At 51.5% G+C, this 20,165-nt stretch overlaps 1 protein-coding gene across 6 annotated transcripts in view; it reads left to right on the top strand.

Moving 5' to 3' along the window:
* LOC121555533 (glutamate receptor 1) overlaps window positions 1–20,165 on the top strand; it is a 132,134-nt gene that overhangs the window by 39,747 nt on the left and 72,222 nt on the right. The gene's annotated exons all lie outside the window — the stretch shown is intronic.

Here is a 20,165-nt window from a genome sequence, read left to right as displayed (position 1 = left end):
AACTAGTAGGAAAAACTCCAGGTAAAAATACATTTGATCTAGTCCTTGGCCTACAGTGCCTTCGGAAAGTATTCAGACCCCTTTGCTTTTTCCATATTTTGTTACGTTGCCGCCTTATTCTAAAATGGATTAAATCGTTTTTTTCTCCACATCAATCTACATACAATACCCCATAATGACAAAGCAAAAACAGGTTTTTAGAAAGTTTTGCAAATGTATCAAAAATAAAAAACGGAAATACCACATTTACATATGTATTCAGACCCATTTACATTTACATTTACATTTACAATACATTTACATTTATATTTATATTTACATTTACATTTACATTACCACTGAAAACACTGCTACTCCTACTGCTCTGTCCTCGTCTGACCATGTGTTCTCGCATACCCCGAGAGCATCTGGTCAGCGGGGTGGTGGCACAGGAATCCTCATCTCTCCCAAGTGGACATTCTCTCTTTCTCCCTTGACCCATCTGTCTATCTCCTCATTTGAATTCCATGCTGTCACAGTCACTAGCCCATTCAAGCTTAACATCCTTATCATTTATCGCCCTCCAGGTTCCCTTGGAGAGTTCATCAATGAGCTTGACGCCTTGATAAGTTCCTTTCCTGAGGATGGCTCACCCCTCACAGTTCTGGGTGACTTTAACCTCCCTACATCTACCTTTGACTCATTTCTCTCTGCCTCCTTCTTTCCACTCCTCTCCTCTTTTGACCTCACATTCTCACCGTCCCCCCCTACTCACAAGGCAGGCAATACGCTTGACCTCATCTTTACTAGATGCTGTTCTTCTACTAATCTCACTGCAACTCCCCTCCAAGTCTCCGACCACTACTTTGTATCCTTTTCTCTCTCGCTCTCCTCCAACACTACTCAGTCTGCCCCTACTCAGATGGTAATGCGCCGTAGCAACCTTCGCTCTCTCTCTCCCGCTACTCTCTCCTCTTCCATCCTATCATCTCTTCCCTCTGCTCCATCCTTCTCCCTCCAATCTCCTGATTCTGCCTCCTCAACCCTCCTCTCATCCCTTTCTGCATCCTTTGACTCTCTATGTCCCCATGCCTCCCGGCCGGCTCGGTCCTCCCCTCCTGCTCCGTGGCTTGACGACTCATTGCGAGCTCACAGAACAGGGCTCCGGGTGGCCGAGCGGAAATGGAGGAATACTAGACTCCCTGCGGACCTGGCATCTTTTCACTCCCTCCTCTCTACATTTTCTTCCTCTGTTTCTGCTGCTAAAGCCACTTTCTACCACTCTAAGTTCCAAGCATCTGCCTCTAACCCTAGGAAGCTCTTTGCCACCTTCTCCTCCCTGCTGAATCCTCCTCCCCCTTCCCCCCCCTCCTCCCTCTCTGTGGATGACTTCGTCAACCATTTTGAAAAGAAGGTTGACGACATCCGATCCTCATTTGTTAAGTCAAATTACACCGCTGGTCCTGCTCACATTGCCCTACCCTATGCTTTGACTTCTTTCTCCCCTCTCTCTCCAGATGAAATCTTGCGACTTGTGACGGCCGGCCGCCCAACAACCTGCCCGCTTGACCCTATCCCCTCCTCTCTTCTCCAGACCATTTCCGGAGACCTTCTCCCTTACCTCACCTCGCTCATCAACTCATCCTTGACCGCTGGCTGTCCCTTCTGTCTTCAAGAGAGCGAGAGTTGCACCCCTTCTCAAAAAACCTACACTCGATCCCTCCGATGTCAGCAACTACAGACCAGTATCCCTTCTTTCTTTTCTCTCCAAAACTCTTGAGCGTGCCGTCTTTAGCCAACTCTCTTGCTATCTCTCTCAGAATGACCTTCTTGATCCAAACCAGTCAGGTTTCAAGACTGGTCATTCAACTGAGACTGCTCTTCTCTGTGTCACGGAGGCTCTCCGCACTGCTAAAGGTAACTCTCTCTCCTCTGCTCTCGTCCTTCTAGACCTATCTGCTGCCTTTGATACTGTGAACCATCAGATCCTCCTCTCCACCCTCTCCGAGTTGGGCATCTCCGGCGCGGCTCACTCTTGGATTGCGTCCTACCTGACAGGTCGCTCCTACCAGGTGGCGTGGCGAGAATCTGTCTCCGCACCACGTGCTCTCACCACTGGTGTCCCCCAGGGCTCAGTTCTAGGCCCTCTCCTATTCTCGCTATACACCAAGTCACTTGGCTCTGTCATATCCTCACATGGCCTCTCCTATCATTGCTACGCAGACGACACACAACTAATCTTCTCCTTTCCCCCTTCTGATAACCAGGTGGCGAATCGCATCTCTGCATGTCTGGCAGACATATCAGTGTGGATAACGGATCACCACCTCAAGCTGAACCTCGGCAAGACGGAGCTGCTCTTCCTCCCGGGGAAGGACTGCCCGTTCCATGATCTCGCCATCACGATTGACAACTCCGTTGTGTCCTCCTCCCAGAGTGCAAAGAACCTTGGCGTGACCCTGGACAACACCTTGTCGTTCTCCGCTAACATCAAGGCGGTGACCCGATCCTGTAGGTTCATGCTCTACAACATTCGGAGAGTACGACCCTGCCTTACACAGGAAGCGGCACAGGTCCTTATCCAGGCACTTGTCATCTCCCGTCTGGATTACTGCAACTCGCTGTTGGCTGGGCTCCCTGCCTGTGCCATTAAACCCCTGCAACTCATCCAGAATGCCGCAGCCCGTCTGGTGTTCAACCTTCCCAAGTTCTCTCACGTCACCCCGCTCCTCCGCACACTCCACTGGCTTCTAGTTGAAGCTCGCATCTGCTACAAGACCATGGTGCTTGCCTACGGAGCTGTGAGGGGAACGGCACCTCCGTACCTTCAGGCTCTGATCAGTTCCTACACCCAAACGAGGGCATTGCGTTCATCCACCTCTGGCCTGCTGGCCCCCCTACCTCTGCGGAAGCACAATTCCCGCTCAGCCCAGTCAAAACTGTTCGCTGCTCTGGCAACCCAATGGTGGAACAAGCTCCCTCACGACGCCAGGACAGCGGATTCACTCACCACCTTCCGGAGACACTTGAAACCCCACCTTTTTAAGGAATTCCTGGGATAGGATAAAGTAATCCTTCTACCCCCCTTAACCCCCCAAAAAAAAAAATATATATATATATATATTGTAAAGTGGTTATCCCACTGGCTATAAGGTGAATGCACCAATTTGTAAGTCGCTCTGGATAAGAGCGTCTGCTAAATGACGTAAATGTAAATGTATTCAGAACCTTTACTCAGTACTTTGTTGAAGCACCTTTGGCAGCAATTACAGCCTCGAGTCTTCTTGGGTATGACGGTACAAGCTTGGCACACCTGTATTTGGGGAGTTTCTCCCATTCTTCTCTGCAGATCCTCTCAAGCTCTGTCAGGTTGGATGGGGAGCGTCGCTGCACAGCTATTTTCAGGTCTCTCCAGAGATGTTTGATCGGGTTCAAGTCTGGGCTCTGGCTGGGCCACTCAAGGACATTCAGAGACTTGTCCCGGAGCCACACCTGTATTTTCTTGGCTGTTTGCTTAGGGTCGTTGTCCTGTTGGAAGGTGAACCTTCGCCCCAGTGTGAGGTCCTGAGCGCTCTGGAGCAGGTTTTCATCAAGGATCTCTCTCTACTTTGCTCCGTTCATCTTTCCTTCGATCCTGACTAGTCTCCCAGTCCCTGCTGCATAAAAACAACCCCACAGCAGGTTTCCTCCAGACGTGACGCTTGGCATGCAGGCCAAAGAGTTCGATCTCGGTTTCATCAGACCAGAGAATCTTGTTTCTCATGGTCTGAGAGTCTTTGGATGCCTTTTGCAAACTCAAAGCGGGCTGTCGTGTGCCTTTTACTGAGGAGTGTCTTCCGTCTGGCCACTCTATAATAAAGGCCTGATTGGTGGAGTGCTGCAGAGATGGTTGTTTTTCTGGAAGGTTCTCCCATCTCCACAGAGGAACTCTGGAGCTTGGTCAGAGTGACCATCGGGTTCTTGGTCACCTCCCTGACCAAGGCCATTCTCCCCCGATTGCTCAGTTTGGCCGGGCGGCCAGCTCTAGGAAGAGTCTTGGTGGTTCCAAACTTCTTCCATTTAAGAATGATAGAGGCCACTTCTTGGGGACCTTCAATGCTGCAGACATCTTTTGCTACCCTTCCCCAGATCTGTACCTCGACACAATCCTGTCTCGGAGCTCTACGGAAAATTACTTCGACCTCATGGCTTGGTTGTTGCTCTGACATGCACTGTCAACTGTGGGACCTTATATAGACAGGTGTGTGCCTTTCCAAATCGTGTCCAATCAATTGAATTTACCACAGGTGGACTCCAATGAAGTTGTAGAAACATCTCAAGGATGATCGATAGAAACAGGATGCACCTGAGTTCAATTTCCAGTCTCATAGCAAAGGGTCTGAATTGTTATGTAAATAAGCTATTTATTTTTCCTTTTTTTATACATTTGCAAACATTTCTAAAAACCTGTTTTCACTTTGTCATTATGGGGCATTGTGTGTAGATGGATGAGAAAAATATAGATTTGATCCATTTTAGAATAAGGCGGTAATGTAACAAAATGTGGCAAAAGTCAAGGGGTCTGAATACTTTCCGAATGTACTGTATATCCTAATCTGACTTTGGTGCAGGTCATGTTGTTCTTCACGTTTCATTTGTCACATGCACAGGATACAGAAGGTGTAAACGGTACAGTGAAATGGTTACTTGCATATTTGGAAAGTAGCAATATCAAAAATAGAAAGTGTCCAGATAAAAATATTTTATAAATAGTTTATAATTATTAGATGATGCTTACCCAGACACACTTGTCTAAATTGATGGGTCATGTGAAATAAATGCTATAACCACCCCCCAGCCACATCTAGCTAAGTGGATGTGTCACTATTGTCTAGACATGTACACATGTTTATGAAATACAATAAATGGCCGTAATCACCCCCAGACACACCTGGCTAACTTGATGGGTCATATAATCATCTGGTGAAGTGGAGTCATTTGTTTAGACATGTAGCTAGCAAGCTAGCTAGCTAGCTAAACAATGAACCATAAACCCTACCCATAGCTACAGTACAAATTAATTGTCATAGCTAGCCACCATGCATGAAATGCTGTAGTATGAATCTGCAGGTATCTAAAGCTAACCAACTAGGTTCAATGTTAGCTAGCTATGCAATGCAAATAGCTTCCTGAGATACGAATAATGTTAATACACAGATCATACACGTAACGTTAGCTAAAGTGTCACGCCCTGGCCTTGAGAGCCCGGTTTTCTTTAGTTGGTTTGGTCAGGGTGAATTTCTATGTGTATGATCTAGATATTGTAGATCTATGTTGGCCAGGTGTGGTTCCAATCAGAGGCAGCTGTCGATCGTTGTCTCTGATTGGGGATCATACTTAGGCAGCCATGTTGCCTACCTATGTTGTGAGATGTTGTTTCTGTGTGTTTGGCTTGTTTGATGTTAGCCTTTAGAACCTCACGTTACGTTGCTTTTGTTCGGTGTTAATTCAATAAACGAACATATACGCATACCACGCTGCACCTTGGTCCAATCCTGTACTCAACGAACGTGACATAAAGAGCCAGCAAGCTAAAGTTCGCTAGCTAGCTAATGGTACTCTTTAACCTGCAATGAAAACGACTTTTCAAAATTTGAAACGTATAATATCTGAAAATGTAGGTAGGGACTTACCCGTATACATGGATGAAGGCTTCACGGCAGCATGTCTTTTCCGTTTGGTTTGTAGCTATCTACAGCTTGTTTGGCCCGTTGTTGTGTCAAGTCTCTCTGGTTCACACTGACCATGTGCAAAAAGTAGTCCATCACAACTTTTTCCCACTGATCTTTGTCGATAGTGCCTGCTAAATTCAGGGCAGCAATTTTGTTGAGAGCAGTAGCAACGCTTTTGCAGTTCTCCATGGCTAACGTTATATATTTCAAAAAAGCTGTGGTTGAAAGGATTATCAACACATACTGAGCAGCTCACATTATAGACAGAAGTATGCTACGTGTCAGACCAATCCGAACTCATCTCTCGGCATGTCCAGCCCATCCATTATCTCAGCCAATCATGGCTAGCGGGAAGGTTCCTGTCTTTTTCCGTGGTTAAACCAACTAGGATTGTAATATAATTTTTTTAAACCGTATTTACAAATGGCATACAAGTTTGTTATTAAGGCATTAAGGCACATGAAAGTTCACATGTTCCAGAAGGCATTTCCAGAAGGCAAACCTATATATACACTACCAGTCAAAAGTTTGGACACATCTACAGACCACAGACCACTGCGCCACTCACAAGTGCCGCTAGAGATCCTGGTTCGAGTCCAGGCTCTGTCGCAGCCGGCCGCAACCGGGAGACCCATGGGCGGCGCACAATTGGTCCAGCGTCGTCCAAGGTAGGGGAGGGTTTGGCCGGCAGGGATGTGGGCTCGTTTCCCACGGGGGGCAAGTATGAAAAAAACAAACAAACAAACAAAAAAAACATGTATGCATTCACTAACTGTAAGTCGCTCTGGATAAGAGCGTCTGCTAAATGACTAAAATGTAAAAATGTTAAATGTACTAATTCAAGGGTTTTTCTTAATTTTTACAATTTTTTACGTTGTAGAATAATAGTGAAGACATCAAAACTATGGAATAACACATATGGAATCGTGTAGTAACCAAAAAAGTGTTAAACAAATCAACATTTATTTTATATTTGAGATTCTTCAAATAGCCGCCATTTGCCTTGATGACAGCTTTGCATACTCTTGGCATTCTCTCAACCAGCAGTGTGGTTAAGGTTAAGGTTAGTGTTAGGTTAGGGTTTCAAAGTTTATGACTGTGGCTGTGCCAGATAGTGACCACTTTGTAGAGCTCCCTACAGGGCAAGATTCATGACAATAAAGGCCAAATTGTGGATAAGAGGATCTTCCCAGGCAGCGGTCGTCCAGTGTAGTGTAATAGTCTCAGTGTATTAAAGACAGGAGATATAGGTACGGTTAGGTTGACATTTGGAGCTGTAGAGAAACACTTAATCACCACGCTACTGCTGCCTGAGAAGGGTGTATCCTGGCATAGCAATTAATGACACACACACACACACACACACACACACACACACACGAACACACAAACGAACACACACACACACGAACACACACACTCCCCCACTCACTCCCCCACCCACTCCGTCACCACTCCCCCACCCACTCCCCCACCCACTCCCCCACCCACTCCCCCACACTTATACGTCCTTCCCCCTCACACACACACATAAAAACAGAAAGAGCCGAGACCTCTCTCCCCTCTCTCTCCTCAGCTCTTGGATCTAGCTGTGTGAGGGCAGTGTCTGGTGTGTGTGAGTGTTATTGATGACCTGGTGTCCACAGTTAAGGTTATTACATCACTTCTCACCAGTTTACAGCAGGGGAGCCAGAGCGGTTCTCAGCTCAGACAGACTACATCCATCACAGAGATCTGTTTCCTGCTCTCTGCCTCTATAGCAGCCTCTTTTACACACACACATACACACACACACACACACACACACACACACACACACACACACACACACACACACACACACACACACACACACACTGCCTCGTCGCCCTCTAAACCCGCAGGTATCTTCACCCCATACACAGACTCAAATTCTCACCAGATAATGTCAGAGGATATATGATGAAGACATGTTTAATTTTACTCTTGGAATGCTAATGTAGTCCCTTTAAATATGGAACATGCATAGCCACAACAAGATCTTTGTTTCATAAAGGTTTATGTCAAGCAAGTGAGTACACATACAATAGAGTGGACACACATTTGCTAACATGACACACTACACAAGGGCCATAGGGTCAAATGTGGTGGACTATAGGGAAAAGCATTTGGGACGCTTTGTTTATCATGAAATCAGTTGGGGCCTCATGGAAACTACACTAGCACACTGTCCTTGTGTCTTCCCTAGTGTGACTGTATCTTGGCCATCATCTTCCCCCAGTGTCTTGGGTATTAGCGTCTCTAGGCCACGTGCGTCATGCCTATCCTCTCCTGTGTTTTCCTTGCCGGAGGCTATGCTGCAGGACATGCCTTGTGCTAGGGTCACCCTTAATAACTAATGCAACTGTCTGCCATGCCCTCCAGCCTGCTCCCAACACAAACACACACACACAGGGGGGATATGAACGTGTGGGAGACTCTCTCAGAGGAAGGAAATATATTGGGAATCTATCTGTCAGTTACAGAACCCCACTCTATCTGTCAGTTACAGAACCCCACTCTATCTGTCAGTTACAGAACCCCCACTCTATCTGTCAGTTACAGAACCCCACTCTATCTGTCAGTTACAGAACCCCCACTTTATCTGTCAGTTACAGAACTCCAACTCTATCTGTCAGTTACAGAACCCCCACTCTATATGTCAGTTACAGACCCCCCACTCTATCTGTCAGTTACAGAATCCCCACTCTATCTGATAGTTACAGAACCCCAACTCTCTCTGTCAGTTAGAAAACCCAACTTTATCCGTCAGTTACATAACCCCTACTCTATCTGTCAGTTACAGAACCCCCACACTATCTGTTAGTTACAGAACACCAACTCTATCTATTAGTTACAGAACCCCCACTCTATCTGTCAGTTACAGAACACTGTCACGGTTTCGGCCGAGACTGCTCCTCCTCCTGGTTCGGGCAGGCTTCGGCGTTCGCCGTCCCCGGAGTACTAGCTGCCACCGCTCTATGTTTCATCATTTGATTGCTTTTGTCTGTCTGTATCACCTGTGTCCAGTTGTGTGTTGATTACGTGTCTTATAGGTTCCTTGTTTTGTTCTAGTATGATTGTGTGTTGTTATTTACTGCCACAGTGTCGGAGCTACGTCTTGCTCCCTGTTTGTTTTGTGTTTTAGTGTTTACGCGTGTGCGTAATTCTCCCTCGCCTCTTTGTGTATTTTTTGAGGTCGGAGGTTTTTCCTATTATACTTTGGACTATTAAATTCTGTTGGACTTAACCTCAGTGTCCTGCGCCTGACTCCTCCACCATATCCACATCGGTTTAGTGACAGAACAACACACCACCATGGAGTCAGCAGGAACAGCGGCGGCACCCGAATCCCTGGAAGACCGAATCAACTACCAGGACACCATGATCCGGCAACTCGGGGCCGCCATGGACGAGGTGTCCAACACTCTGCGCCGATTGGTGAATCGAGAGGTGCCCACGCACTCTTACAACATCCCATCACCAACGGCCAGTCCTCCTCTCTCAGCACCGGAACCCAGTGGCATTCGGCTCTCGCTCCCGAGGGCATATGACGGTTCTGCAGCCGGGTGTCAGGGATTCCTCCTGCAGGTGGAACTTTACCTTGCCACCATACACCCGGCGCCCTCGGGATACGAGGCGTCTCCGCCCTCATCTCCTGTCTATCCGGCAAGGCGTTGGAGTGGGCCAACGCCGAATGGAGGGGAATAGACGCCGCAACCATCACCTACGCGGAGTTCTCCCGCCGCTTCAGGGCTGTCTTCGATCATCCACCTGAGGGGAAAGCGGCGGGAGAGCGTCTATTCCACCTCCGACAGGGGAAGAGGAGCGCACAGGAGTTCGCACTGGAGTTCCGGACACTAGCGGCGGATGCGGGGTGGAATGAGAGGGCCCTCATCGACCACTACCGGTGTAGCCTACGAGAGGGACGTTCGTCGTGAGCTGGCCTGCAGGGACACCAACCTGTCGTTCGACCAGTTGGTGGACATTTCCATCCGTCTAGACACCCTGCTGGCTACCCGCGGACGTCCCGAGTGGGGGTCGTCCATTCCACCCTCCAGCACCTCCGAGCCGATTCCCATGGAGCTCGGGGGTGCTGGCGCTAGAGAGAGGAGGAGAGGGAACCCGAGGTGGGCCATCCCCTGCACCACCTGTGGTCGTGGAGGACACACCGCGGCCAGGTGCTGGGGAGGGTCTCCTGGGAGAGGTGAAAACAGGCCACGCACTGGGGAGTCATTTCTGGTGAGTAGGCGCCCCACTTACCCAGAGCTTTCTGTTGGTCACATGAGTATTCCTGTGAGATTTCCACAGGTGGCACCTCATTCCCAGCATAAGGCGCTAGTAGATTCAGGCGCAGCTGGGAACTTTATTGATCGGGCATTTTGTTGTATGTTAGGAATTCCCCTTCGGCCGGTAGAAGCTCCATTTCCTGTCCACGCATTAGACAGCCGGCCGTTGGGGTCGGGCCTGATCAGGGAGGTCACAGCACCACTGACGATGACGGACGCAGGGGGGTCATGAGGAGATCATTCAGTTTTATCTGATTGACTCTCCTGCGTACCCGTGGTGTTGGGCCTTCCCTGGTTAAGCACCCATGATCCTACCATAGCGTGGCAACAGAGGGCTCTTATGGAGTGGTCTGCCCAGTGTGTAGGGAGATGTCTAGGTGTTTCCGTAGGGGCGACCTCGGTAGAGAGTCCGAACCAAGTGCCCGCACTGCGCATTCCCCCGAGTATGAGGATTTAGCACTTCGTGTTTAGCAAATCGAGGGCAACACGGCTACCTCCTCATAGACAGGGGGACTGTGCGATAAATCTTCAGACAGGAGCGGCTCTTCCCCGGGAGTCGTGTGTATCCCCTGTCTCAAGAGGAAACAGCGGCTATGGAGACTTACATAGCCGAGTCCCTTGGCACAGGGATACATACGGTCCTCCACTTCCCCGGTCTCCTCGAGTTTCTTCTTTGTGAAGAAGAAGGACGGGGGATTGCGCCCGTGTATTGATTACCGTAGTCTCAATCAGATCACAGTTAAATACAGTTACCCACTACCACTGATTGCGACGATGACGGAGTCATTACGCGGAGCGCGGTTCTTCACAAAGTTGGATCTCAGGAGCGCGTACAATCTGGTGCACATTAGGGAGGGGGATGAATGGAAAACAGCATTTAGCACCACCTCGGGTCATTACGAGTATCTCGTCATGCCATACGGGTTAATGAATGCTCCTTGACGAGATTTTCCGGGACATGCATGGGCAGGGTGTAGTAGTTTACATCGACGACATCCTAGTGTATTCTTCTACACGAGCCGAGCATGTAGCCCAGGTGCGCAGAGTGTTGAGAAGATTGTTGGAGCATGACTTGTATGTCAAGGCAGAGAAATGCCTGTTCTTCCAGGAGTCCGTCTCCTTTTTGGGTTATCGGTTGTCCGCGTCTGGTGTGGAGATAGAGGTAGACCGGGTATCGGCCGTGCGTAATTGGCAAACTCCAACCACTGTAAAAGAGGTGCAGCAGTTCTTGGATTTTGCTAATTACTACCGGAGGTTTATTCGGGGTTTTGGACAGGTTGCAGCTCCCATTACGTCCCTGCTAAAGGGGGGTCCGGTTCGTTTGCAGTGGTCGGCTGAGGCGGACAGGGCATTTGTCAAACTAAAGAACCTGTTCACCTCGGCTCCTGTGCTGGCGCATCCGGATCCCTCTTTACCATTCCAAGTAGAGGTAGACGCGTCCGAGACCGGTATTGGGGCAGTTCTGTCACAACGGTCCGGCACGCCACCTAAACTCCGCCCCTGTGCGTTCTACTCTAAGAAGCTCAGCTCGGCGGAGCGCAACTATGATGTTGGGGACAGGGAGCTGTTAGCCGTAGTCCAGGCCCTAAAGGTGTGGAGGCATTGGCTTGAGGGCTCAACACCCTTTCCTCATTCTGACTGATCACCGTAACCTGGGTACATCCGGGCAGCTAGGAGATTGAACCCTCGTCAGGCTAGGTGGAACATGTTCCTAACCCGGTTCGCTTTTTAAGATCACATACATCCCTGGGTCCCAGAATGGTAAGGCAGACGCCCTGTCCCGGCGGTATGACACAGAGGAGAGGTCCAACGAGCCTACTTCCATATTGCCGGAGTCTTGTTTGGTGGCTCCGGTGGTATGGGAGGTCAATGCGGAAATCGAGCGGGCACTGCGTACCGACCCTACTCCCCCGAGTGTCCTGTGGGGCGGACGATGCGTTCGCTCGAGATTCGTGATCGACTTATTTATTGGGCTCATACATCACCCTCCTCTGGACATCCAGGTATTGGCCGGACCGTGCACTGTCTTAGCATGAAATACTGGTGGCCAACGTTAGCTAGGGATGTGAGGGTTTATGTCTCCTCCTGCTCGGTGTGTGCCCAGTGTAAGGCGCCTAGACATTTGCCCAGGGGTAAGCTACATCCCCTGCCCGTTCCACAACGACCATGGTCCCACCTATCGGTGGATTTCGTAACCGACCTTCCCCCCTCCCAGGGAATACCACCATTTTGGTCGTTGTGGATCGGTTTTCCAAGGCCTGTCGTCTCCTTCCCATGCCGGGTCTCCCTACTGCCCTACAAACCGCTGAGGCCCTATTTACCCATGTTTTCCCGGCACTATGGGGTCCCCGAGGATATAGTGTCTGACCGAGGTCCCTAGTTCACCTCCAGAGTTTGGGGGCGTTCATGGAACGGTTGGGGGTCTCGGTAAGCCTTACCTCGGGGTACCACCCAGAGAGCAATGGGCAGGTGGAACGTGTCAACCAGGATGTGGGTAGGTTTTGAGGTCCTATTGCCGGGACCGGCCGGAGGAGTGGTCTAGGTTCATCCCCTGGGCAGAGATGGCCCAGAACTCTCTCCCGCCACTCCTCCACCAATTTAACACCTTTCCAGTGTGTTTTAGGTTATCAGCCGGTCCTGGCACCATGGCACGAGAGCCAGATCGAGGCCCCCTGCGGTGGACGAGTGGATTCGGCGCTCGGAGGAGACGTGGGACGCTGCCCATGTCCATCTGCAGCGTGCCATCCGTCAACAAAAGGCGAGCGCCGATCGCCACCGCAGTGAGGGACCGGTGTACGCACCGGGAGATCGAGTCTGGCTCTCGACTCGAAACCTGCCCCTCCGCCTGCCCTGCCGGAAGCTGGGTCGGCGGTTTGTGGGGCCCCTTCAAAGTCCTGAGAAGATTGAACGAGGTGTGTTACAGGTTACAACTGCCTATAGAGTATAAAAATATTAACCCCTCGTTCCATGTGTCTCTTCTCAGGCAGGTGGTAGCTGGCCCACTCCAAGAAGATGAGATAGGAGAGACCCCTCCGCCCCCCTTTGGACATCGAGGGGCCCCCGGCGTACAGGGTCCGGACCATCTTGGACTCAGGCGCCGGAGGAGTGGTCTCCAGTATCTCGTGGAGTGGGAGGGGTGCGGTCCGGAGGAACGGTGCTGGGTGCCCAGGAGGGACATACTCGATCCATCCCTCATGACTGAGTTTCACCGTGGGCATCCCACGCGCCCGGGTCCGCGTCCTCCTGGCCGTCCCCGAGGCCGGGGTCGGCGCTGCGGCTGGAGCCCGCGTCAAGGGGGGTACTGTCACGGTTTCGGCCGAGACTGCTCCTCCTCCTGGTTCGGGCAGGCTTCGGCGTTCGCCGTCCCCGGAGTACTAGCTGCCACCGCTATATGTTTCATAATTTGATTCCTTTTGTCTGTCTGTATCACCTGTGTCCAGTTGTGTGTTGATTACGTGTCTTATAAGTTCCTTGTTTTGTTCTAGTATGATTGTGTGTTGTTATTTACTGCCACAGTGTCGGAGCTACGTCTTGCTCCCTGTTTGTTTTGTGTTTTAGTGTTTACGCGTGTGCGTAATTCTCCCTCGCCTCTTTGTGTATTTTTTGAGGTCGGAGGTTTTTCCTATTATACTTTGGACTATTAATGTCACGGTTAACTAAGCCAGAACCCAGAAGCAGACCAGGACACGGTACGTGAGACAAAGGTGAGTGTTTATTTATAGAGTCCGAGTGAAGCTGAATAATCCAGGGAACAGAGCGGGTGGCGTGGATGGGTTGTTGAGGGTGCAGTGGTTGGTCCGGTACTGGCTCGGCAGCCGCCGACCATCAGGCAGAGGTTGGGTGAAGGTTCCGGGTGAGAGACTGCAGACAGAACAAAACGGAGGTGAGTACACAGCAAATCAACAAGGTGCAAAACAACAAAACTAACGCTAGAACTCAAAGGCTGATACGCTGACAAACATACTGTTCATGGCTAACGATCCGGCAGGAACTGGATGTTGGGCCAGAGCCTAAGAAGGGTGATGATCAGGACCAGGTGTGCAGATTGCTGATGGGATGCAGGTGCGGAAAACCAGAGCGCTCCCCGGAGCGTTCCCGAACCCTCGGGAAACTGGAGAATACGAGCAGGAACACTAGTCACCAGACCGGACCCGACTCAGACAGCCGGGATCGTCACAGTACCCCCCTCCGGCGAACGCCACCGGGCGGACTTCCCGGAGCGCCAGGATGGAGGCGGTGAAGTCACTGATGAGGTCTGCGTCTAGGACCTGTCGCGCGAATCCAACTCCTCTCTTCAGGGCCATACCCCTCCCAGTCCACGAGATACTGGAAACCCCGGCCCCGCCGTCTGGAATCCATGATGCGACGCACCGTGTAGGCAGGACCACCTCCGATCATCCGAGGAGGAGGAGGAGGAGGCGGAGGAGGCAACAGAGGACTGAGGAAGACAGGCTTGAGGCAGGAGACATGAAAGGTGGGATGGACTCTGAGCGTCCTCGGTAGTTTGAGTCGAACTGCCACTGGATTGATCACCTTCTCCACCACAAACGGACCAATGAACTCGGCAACAACTTCCTAGACTCAGTCCGTAACGGAAGATCCCGTGTGGCCAACCAAACCCTATCTCCGATGGTATAGGTGGGAGCGGGAATCCGGCGACGATTCGCCTGGAGCTGATACCGGTCCGAAACTCTAAGGAGTGCCTTTCTGGCCCGATGCCAGGTCCGGTGGCAACGCCGAATATGGGCCTGCACAGAAGGCACTGAGAGCTCCTTCTCCTGAGAAGGAAACAGGGAGGTTGATAGCCATACAGGCACTGGAAGGGAGACATCCCAGTGGCAGATGTAGGAAGAGTATTGTGGGCATACTCAACCCAAGGCAACTGAGAGGCCCAGGAGGTGGGGTTGGAAGAGACCAGACAGCGTAGCGTTGATTCCATCTTCTGGTTGGCTCTCTCCGCCTGACCATTGGATTGGGGGTGAAAACCAGACGTGAGACTGACCGTAGCTCCAATGGCCAAACAGAAGGACCTCCAGACAGCAGAGGTAAACTGAGGGCCACGGTCGGAAACGATATCACTGGGCAAACCGTGGACCCTGAAAACCTCCTAACCAGGATCTCGGACGTCTCCGAGGCAGAGGAAGCTTGGCAATTGGCACAAAGTGGGCGAACTTGCTGAATCTGTCCACGATAGTCAGAACGACCGTGTTCCCCTCAGAAGCGGGCAACCCCGTGACGGGTCCAGGGCCAGATGCGACCATGGTCGCGGGGGAATAGGAAGGGGGTGAAGTAGTCCAGAGCTGGGCCGATTGGTACTCTTATTCTGCGCACACACTGGACAGGCAGCAACAAAACCCCGAGTATCCTCGGCCATGGCAGGCCACCAAAAACGTCTGCGAAGAACGCCATAGTCCGAGCCACGCCAGGGTGACAAGCCATCTTGCTGGCGTGGGACCATTTGAGGACAGCAGGACGAACCGACTCAGGCACAAACAACCGACCGGGTGGACCGTTACCGGGACCGGGCTGAGTCCGAAGGGCCGCCAGCACCTCCTCCTCAATCTTCCACATAACTGCTCCCCACGACGCAGTTCCGGGGGAGGATTGTCTCGGTCTTGGACCCACTCTCCTCCGTCTTGGAGAACATCCGGGACAAGGCGTCCGCCTTGCCGTTCTTAGATCCAGGTCGGAACGTCAGGGCAAACTTGAATCGTCCGAAAAACAACGCCCACCTGGCCTGACGGGAGTTGAGACGTTTAGCCGATTGCACGTAAGCAAGATTCTTGTGGTCCGTCCAGACCATAAACGTTGCTCCGCCCCCTCCAACCAGTGGCGCCACTCCTCCAAGGCAAGTTTCACCGCGAAAGCTCCCGGTTACCCACATCGTAATTCCTCTCCGCAGGCGAAAGGCGACGAGAGTAGTAAGGCGCAGGGATGGAGTTTACTGTCCGTGGAGCATCGCTGCGACAGGATGGCGCCAACTCCCACATCAGACGGCGCTCCACTTCAACGGCGAACTGACGGGCCGTGTCCGGTTGAGAGAGAATCGGTGCGTTGGTGAATCGCCTCTTCAAATCCAGAAACGCTCGATCCGCCTCCGGATTCCACTTGAAGGTCCTGATGCTGGAAGTCAAGGCAGTTAACGGAGCGGCCACACGGCTGTAATCCCGGATGAATCTGCGGTAGAAATTCGCAAACCCCAAAAATCTCTGGGCTGCAATCTCGTACCGGGCTGGGCCCATTCCAGAACCGCTCTAACCTTCTCCTGGTCCATCCTAATCTCTCCCCCTGGAGATGATGTACCCGAGAAAGGATGTCGTGTGGGCGTGAAACTCGCACTTCTCGGCCCCTTCACAAACAGGCGATTCTCCAACAATCGCTGCAGAACCTGCCGGACATGCTGGACGTGGTCGGAAGGTTCCTTCGAGAAGATCAGAATGTCATCCAGGTAAACAAACACAAAGAGACCGATCATATCTCTCAGGACGTCGTTCACCATACTCTGGAATACCGCTGGAGCATTGGTCAGTCCAAAGCGGCATCACCTGATACTCGAAGTGACCCATCGGTGTATTGAAACCCGTCAACCACTCGTCCCCCCTCTCTGATCCGGACCAGGTGATACGCATTGCGTAGGTCTAGCTTGGTGAACACCGTAGCACCCTGTAAGAGTCGAAGGCAGAACTCATCAAGGGCAGGGGATACTTGTTCTTGACCGTGATGTCATTCAACCCCCGATAATCAATACACGGTCGAAGAGAGCCATCCTTCTTACCCACAAAGAAGAATCCTGCCCCAGGGGGTGATGACGAGGGACGAACGAGACCAGCAGCTAGGGACTCCTTGATGTAGGTCTCCAACGCCTCACGTTCAGGTCGGGAGATACTGTATAACCTTCCCCTTGGGGTAGACAGCTCCAGGGACCAGGTTGATGGCACAATCATATGGTCGGTGGGGAGGGAGTGACAGAGCCTTCTGCTTACTGAAAACTTCCCCCAAATCGTGATATGTCTCGGGAACCAGGGACAAATCTGGGGTTTTAGCCTCAATCACCTGACTGGGAACCGAATGGGGGCAGGCAGTCTTGAGACAGTTAGCATGACAATCAAGGCTCCAACTCGTTACCTTGCCCGTCACCCAATCGAACGTGGGATTGTGTTCCTTCAGCCAGGGGTATCCAAGGACCAGAGGAACATGGGAAGACGGCAGAATGAAGAATGAAATCATCTCAGAATGATTCCCCGACAACCGCATCTTAACCGGTTCAGTCCTCATCGTGGATACGTGCCAGACTACTGCCGTTCAGAGTGGTAGCTTCAATGGCTTCCGGCAATTGCTCCTTGAAAGCCCCAGCTGTTCCACCAACTCGGCATCTAGAAAGCTTCCGTCGGCACCTGAATCGATAAAGCGTTAATCGCTAAGCTCTGATTCCTGTTCATAAGGGTAGCCGGAAACGGGGTCTGACAGAGGTATTGAGAGGTCGAAACTGGCTCGCTAAAAGTCCTCCCAACTTTAGCGAGCCGCGCAGTTTGACCGACCCGACTGGATCCTGAGAAGCTGATCGGTTGGACGGGACCCATTGCTTCTCCCTCCTTCGCTCTCGGACTCGATTATCCACCCGAATAGACAAAGCTACCAAGCTGTCCAGGTCACTAGGCTCCGGATAGGAGATCAACTCATCCTTGAGCTGCTCCGACAGACCCTGGTAAAAGGCCGCTTGCAGAGACTCCTCGTTCCACCCACTCTCCACAGCCAACGTCTTGAACTCGATCACGAAGTCGGCCACGCTGCGAGTTCCTTGGCGAAGCAACAGGCGCCTAGCTGCGTCCCTCCCTCGGACGGAATGGTCGAAGAGCTTCCTCATCTCGGCCGTGAACCCCTGGTATGAAGCCATGCAGGGATCCTGTCGTTCCCAAACGGCTGAAGCCCACTCCAGCGCTCGACCACGCAGCAACTCAATCACAAAGGCTATCCTAGCCTTGTCTGTGGCATAAGAGTAGGGCTGTAGATCGAACACTAGTCCACACTGCATAAGGAAGGAACGGCATCTTCCCAGCTCTCCCTCATACTTATCCGCGTCGGAACCTTGGGCTCACGGATGGACACAGCTTCAGAAGCGGCAGGCGAGATGGGTGAAACCGGTAGTGGATCCTCCACCGGACACTTGCGTTGGTTCTGGACCTCCGTCAGACCGGTAGAAAGGTTCGAACTGACAACGCGATCTCCTGTAGTACCGTGCTATGATGGCCCAACATCTTCTCCTGCTGGGTAATAGCATGGCGAACAGAGTCCAGGTCCGCTGGGTTCATTACTGGCCGGATCGTTCTGTCACGGTTAACTAAGCCAGAACCCAGAAGCAGAGCCAGGACACGGTACGTGAGACAAAGGTGAGTGTTTATTTATAGAGTCGAGTGAAGCTGAATAATCCAGGGAACAGAGCGGGTGGCGTGGATGGGTTGTTGAGGTGCAGTGGTTGGTCGGTACTGGCTCGGCAGCCGCCGACCATCAGGCAGAGGTTGGGTGAAGGTTCCGGGTGAGAGACTGCAGACAGAACAAAACGGAGGTGAGTACACAGCAAATCAACAAGGTGCAAAACAACAAAACTAACGCTAGAACTCAAAGGCTGATACGCTGACAAACATACTGTTCATGGCTAACGATCCGGCAGGAACTGGATGTTGGGCCAGAGCCTAAGAAGGGTGATGATCAGGACCAGGTGTGCAGATTGCTGATGGGATGCAGGTGCGGAAAACCAGAGCGCTCCCCGGAGCGTTCCCGAACCCTCGGGAAACTGGAGAATACGAGCAGGAACACTAGTCACCAGACCGGACCCGACTCAGACAGCCGGGATCGTCACAATTAAATTCTGTTGGACTTAACCTCAGTGTCCTGCGCCTGACTCCTCCACCATATCCACATCGGTTTAGTGACAAACACAAACTCTATCTGTCAGTTACAGAACCCCCACACTATCTGTCAGTTACAGAACCCCAACTCTATCTGTTAGTTACATAACCCCCACTCTATCTGTCAGTTACAGAACCCCAACTCTATCTGTCAGTTACAGAACCCCACTCTATCTCTCAGTAACATAACCTCCACTCTAGCTGTCAGTTGCAGAACCCCCACTCTATCTGTCAGTCACAGAACCCCCACACTATCTGTCAGTTACAGAACACAAACTCTATCTGTCAGTTACAGAACCCCCACTCTATCTGTCAGTTACAGAACCCCCACACTATCTGTCAGTTACAGAACACAAACTCTATCTGTCAGTTACAGAACCCCCACACTATCTGTCAGTTACAGAACCCCAACTCTATCTGTTAGTTACATAACCCCCACTCTATCTGTATGTTACAGAACCCCAACTCTATCTGTCAGTTACGGAACCCCACTCTATCTCTCAGTTACAGAACCTCCACTCTAGCTGTCAGTTGCAGAACCCCCACTCTATCTGTCAGTCACAGAAAGACCACTCTATCTGTCTATAGCCTCAGATGTATCCCCTCTCCTCTACCAATTTATCTTCTCCTCTCTTCACCTAACATCTCTTCCCCTTCCTCTCCTCTCCTCTCCTCTCCTCCTCTCCTCTCCTGTCCTCCCCTATCCTCTCCTCTCCTCCCCTATCCTCATTTACTCTCCTCTCATCTCCTCCCCTAACCTCCTCTCCTCTCCACTCCTCCCCTATCCTCCTCTCCTCTCCTATCCCCCTCTCCTCCCCTCTCCCCCCTCCTCCCCTATTCTCCTCTCCTCTCCTCTCCTCTCCACCCATATTATCCTTTCCTCTCCTCCCATATCCTCCTCTCCTCTCCTCTCCTCTCCTCTCCTCTCCTCTCCTCTCCTCTCTTCTCTTCTCTTCTCTTCTCTTCTCCTCTCTTCTCCTCTCCTCTCCTCCCCTCCCCTATCCTCCTTTCTTCTCCTCCCCATCCTCCTCTTCTCTCCCTCCTCCCCTATCCTCCTCTCCTCTCCTCCCCTATACCCCTCTCCTCCCCTCTCCTCCTCTCCTCCCCTATTATCCTCTCCTCCCCTCTCCTCCTCTCCTCCCCTATTCTCCTCTCCTCCTCTCCTCTCCTCTCCTCTCCTCTCCTCTCCTCTCCTCTCCTCTCCTCTCCTCTCCTCTCCTCTCATATTATCCTCTCCCCCAATCCTCCTCTCCTCTCCTCTC

This window comes from Coregonus clupeaformis, unplaced genomic scaffold (assembly GCF_020615455.1).
Source record: "Coregonus clupeaformis isolate EN_2021a unplaced genomic scaffold, ASM2061545v1 scaf0670, whole genome shotgun sequence".
NCBI classification, from domain to species: Eukaryota; Metazoa; Chordata; class Actinopteri; order Salmoniformes; family Salmonidae; genus Coregonus; species Coregonus clupeaformis.
Note: the sequence above shows the minus strand (reverse complement) of the source record. Positions and strands in the feature narration are given on the sequence as shown.